Here is a 5,031-nt window from a genome sequence, read left to right as displayed (position 1 = left end):
TCTGGGCTTACATTTGCCATTTAAAAGCATGCTACTCTTTCTGTGGGGGATTGTAATTAAATCACTATGTGGTTGCTAGAGCATGCTTTTGACATCATCACCAAAGGTCACCTGTGTTACCTATAGGACAGATGACATCATCAGTATCTTCATTTCACCTGAGAATATGTTCACCTAACACAATAACCAGAGTCTCATGCTGTTTTTCATTTCAAAATAATTTGTCTGACAAATGAAGAAGTCTGAGATGATAAAAAGTTGAGTTGAAACTAGTGAAATCTATAAAATGAAAGTGACAAGTATTTATACTGTTTTCATAGTTTTTGAAGCAATTTTCCATTAGAATAGATAGAGTATTTTTAAATTTCAAATATTTTTGCATTATAAATACTTAATTTGACCTGAACAAAATGTGCCTTTTAATAAATAATGGTTCAAGATATATGATTAAAAAATAAAATAAGTTACCTTGTGTGGAGTCTGTGGACAAAATGTGTTAAAATATTAATAATTTGAATGTCTTTTTGTGAATTAAATAAATAATAATAATAAAATATTATTGTTACTTTAAGGACTTTTTGAAGCATTTTCGCCTTTTAATGAGCTTGATTTTTTTTTCTTGTTTTAAGGATGTGTACATATTATTTAGACTTTTTTTTTTTTTTTTTTAATAAGAAAATAAAAATTGCAGTGAAGGGGCAGTTATCTGATGATGTTCAATGTGGACAAAAAGATCATGTAGCTTCTATAAATGAATCAGCGTAAACCTCCAATTTCTGTGCTCATGTTACAGCAGTGATGCTGTTTATGTCTTTTCTTACAGTCCCCAAGGGAAGATATTATTACATATCAGCAACATTAATAACAGTTTTTTTTTCTTTTGTTATTTGTATCTGTCTATAAGTGTGTTTGCATGTGTGTTTATGTTTGTTAGCACATGTGGGGCAGTGTTAATATCCATCCCTGTGGCACAGTCTCACTGAAGTGTTCTCAGATGGATCAGAATCAATAGAAAGATTTGGTTAGGTCACATATAGGGTTGAGTACAGTTTTACAGTCATTAGTGCTATTTAAATAAACAGAAATGCAATTTCCACATGCAGCAAATGCCTAAAATGAAAATCAGGTGCACTGTTGCACAGGTGCAAATGATTAGAAGCTCATTAGAGAGTAAATGGAGGGGCACTGCCTCATATAAACATCAGAAAGTTGTGGTCAGGTTTGGTCTTAGCAGCTGAGGAGTGTGGCTACATCACGCTGAGATCAAAAGAGTTAGCGGAGGCCCTCAGAAAAGAACACCGCTGATGTTTGCGAGTTTGAGCGGCATTTTGAAATGATTGTCAAACAATTCGTTGTTAGTCTCTCCACTGTTAAGAAAAAAAAAATTCAGCTGGATTTTTATCCAGCCTAGGTGGTCCAGCCAAACTGCACTGAAGTCACTACATGTGATGTCAAGATGGAAAAAGTCACCGTTCTTATTAGGATATGGAAGACCCTGGCAGCATTGTAACATTTTGAGCGTTGCTATGCAGTTGCTGGGTGTTTTTTTAGGGTTTCTATGCGGTTGCTATAAATGATGTATTACATATGAATGTTATATATATATACATATATATATATATATATATATATATATATATATATATATATATATATATATATATATATATATATATATATATAATATAATATATATATATAATATAATATATATATATAATATAATATATATATATAATATAATATATATATATATATATATATATATATATAATATAATATATATATATAATATAATATATATATATATATATATATATATATATATATATATATATATATATATATATATATATATATATATATATATATATATATATATATATATAATATAATATATATATATATATATATATATATATATATACACACATATATATATATATATATATATATATATATATATATATATATATATATACATATATACACACACACATAAACACAGTACCTGTCAAAAGTTTGAAAACATAAAAAAAAATGCTTTTGAAAGAACCTCTATCATCCTCACCAAGGCAGCATTTATTTATTCAAAAATACATTAAAAACAGTAATATTGCAAAATATTGTTACAAAAAAAAAAAGTACAATTTATTCCTGTGATGGCAAAGCTGAATTCTCAGCATCATTACTCCAGTCTTCAGTGTCACATGATCCTGCAGAAATCATTCTGATATGCTGATTTGCTGCTCTGGTCAATTTTTCTATTATTATTATCAATGTTGAAAAAGGTTTGACGGGTACTATATACACATACATACATGGTCAAAAGTATTGGGACACTCTTGATTATTGAATTCAGTTGTTTCAATCACACCTTTTTAATTTACAAACATGTGTGAAAAAGATGGGTCCTTCTGAAGAGCACAGTGATTTCAAGCGTGGTACTGTGATATGAAGACACCTTTGCAATAAGTCAGTTTGTGAAATTTCAACACTGTTAGATATTCCATGGTCAACTGTAAGTGGTATTAGTGGAAAGCAAATGCGTTTAGGAACAGCAGCAACTCCGCCACAAACCAGAAGACCATGTAAAGTCCTAGAGCAGGGTTTACCGAGTGCTGAGATCAACAATCTGTTGCTTCCATAACTGAAGAGTTCCAAACTTCCACTGGCATTAATATCAGCACAGAAACTGTGTGTCGGGAGCTTCACGGAATGGGTTTTCATGGTCTAGCAGCTGCATGCAAGCCTCACATCATCAAGTACACAGACACTGGACTCTAGAGCAGTGGAAACGTGTTCTGGGGAGTGACGAATCACGCTTGGGTTTGTACTTTGGAGGATGCCAGGAGAACTTAGTTGCCTGACTGCATTGTGCCAAATGTAAAGTTTGGTTGAGGATGGATAATGGTATGGGTCTGTTTTTCAAGGGTTGGGCTTGGCCCCTTACTTCCAGTGAAAATCTTAATGCTTCAGAATGCCAAGACATTTTGGACAATGCTATCCTTCCAACTTTGTGGGAACAGTTTGGGGAAGGCCCTTTTCTATTGCAGTAGCCTATGACTGTGCTCCAGTGCACAAAGCAAGGTTTATAAAGACATGGTTGGATGAGTTTGAAGTGGAAGAACTTATATAAAAAATATGTATAAGATATAAAATATTTGATGACCAGTAATTTTCTTCTATCAAAGGGTTAGTTCACCCAAAAATGAAAATTCTGTCAGTAATTACTCACCCTCATGTTGTTCCAACCCCGTAAGACTTTCGTTCATCTTCGGAACACAGTTTAAGATATTTTAGATTTAGTCCGAGAGCTTTCTGTCCCTCCATTGAAAATGTATGGATGGTATACTGTCCATGTCCAGAAAGCTAATACAGACATCATCAAAGTAGTCCAAGTGACTACAGTGGCTCAATCTTAAGTTTATAATAATTAAGTTTATTTATTTATAGAAGCGCTACGCAGTTATAGTACGTGAACTCACTCGAGGTCCAGAGAAAAGGAGATGAATAGTGGAATAAAGTCGTTATTTTTGTTGTTTTTTGCGCACATAAAGTATTCTCGTCGCTTTATAAACTTAAGATTGAGCCACTGTAGTCACTTGGACTACTTTAATGATGTCTGTATTAGCTTTCTGGACATGGACAGTATACCGTCCATACATTTTCAATGGAGGAACAGAAAGCTCTCGGACTAAATCTAAAATATCTTAATGTGTTCCGAAGATGAACGGAGGTCTTACGGGCTTGGAACGACATGAGGGTGAGTCGTTAATGACATAATTTTCATTTTTGGGTGAACTAACACTTCAGAAACAAGCTTATTTTGTTATCTGTTTCTGATGCAGAAAAGTTCATGTAATGCATTACTAGGTGGTTATCCTGCAGCCTTAATAAACTAGAAACAATTAATCCAAAATGCAACTCCATATTAAAGGGTTAGTTCACCCAAAAATGAAAATTCTGTCAGTAATCACTCACCCTCATGTTGTTCCAACCGCGTAAGACCTTCGTTCATCTTCGGAACACAAATTAAGATATTTTTGATTAAATCTGAGTGTTGTCTCACTCCTCCATAGGCTTCTAAGACACTATAACTTGCTGGCCCAGAAAATGTATTAAAGACATTGTTAATATAGTCCAAGTGACTCCAGTGGCTCAATCTTAAGTTTATAAAGCGACAGGAATACTTTTTGTGCGCAAAAACAAACAAAAATAACGACTTTATTCCACTTTTCATTTCCTTCTCCCTGGGCCTCGAGTCTTTTCACGTAGTGTTTAAGCGTAGCGAGTCTGTGTTGCACATCACCACGTATCACACATGACCAGCGTCGGCCAATAGTGAGCCTACGTGGTGACGTGCAACACAGACGCGCTACGCAAAAACACTACGTGAAAAGACTCGAGGCCCAGAGAGAAGGAAATGAAAAGTGGAATAAAGTCGTTATTTTTGTTTGTTTTTGCGCACAAAAAGTATTCTCGTCGCTTTATAAACTTAAGATTGAGCCACTGGAGTCACTTGGACTATATTAACGATGTCTTTAATACATTTTCTGGGCCAGCAAGTTATAGTGTCTTAGAAGCCTGTGGAGGAGTGATCCAGCACTCAGATTTCATCAAAAATATCTTAATTTGTGTTCCGAATATGAGGAGTTCCGAAGTCTTACGGGGTTGGAACAACATGAGGGTGAGTAATTACTGACAGAATTTTCATTTTTGGGTGAACTAACCCTTTAATGTCTATATATTTAGAATGCAATGTCATTACAGTCCCTGTTGGTGTCTCAATACTTTTGTCCAAATAGTGTACACAGACACACACACACAAAACCGATCACTTTGCGAGGTTCCCAATTTCAGTATCTGTAGTACAAACGGTGCATAAGTTATTTACCAAAGTTTAATTCTGCAATTTCTTTTGGCACATTTAACTTCATATTGGATGATGGCCTAAAGATCATCATAAAACAACTTGCTGTCAAGCAGTGTTCATCATCCATTCTGCCGAAAGAGGAAATGCAGAGAAAA

Source organism: Scardinius erythrophthalmus (genome assembly GCF_964197995.2).
Source record: "Scardinius erythrophthalmus genome assembly, chromosome: 18".
In the NCBI taxonomy this organism is placed as follows: domain Eukaryota; kingdom Metazoa; phylum Chordata; class Actinopteri; order Cypriniformes; family Leuciscidae; genus Scardinius; species Scardinius erythrophthalmus.
The sequence above is the reverse complement of the archived record's forward strand: the minus strand, read 5'-3'. Positions refer to the sequence as shown.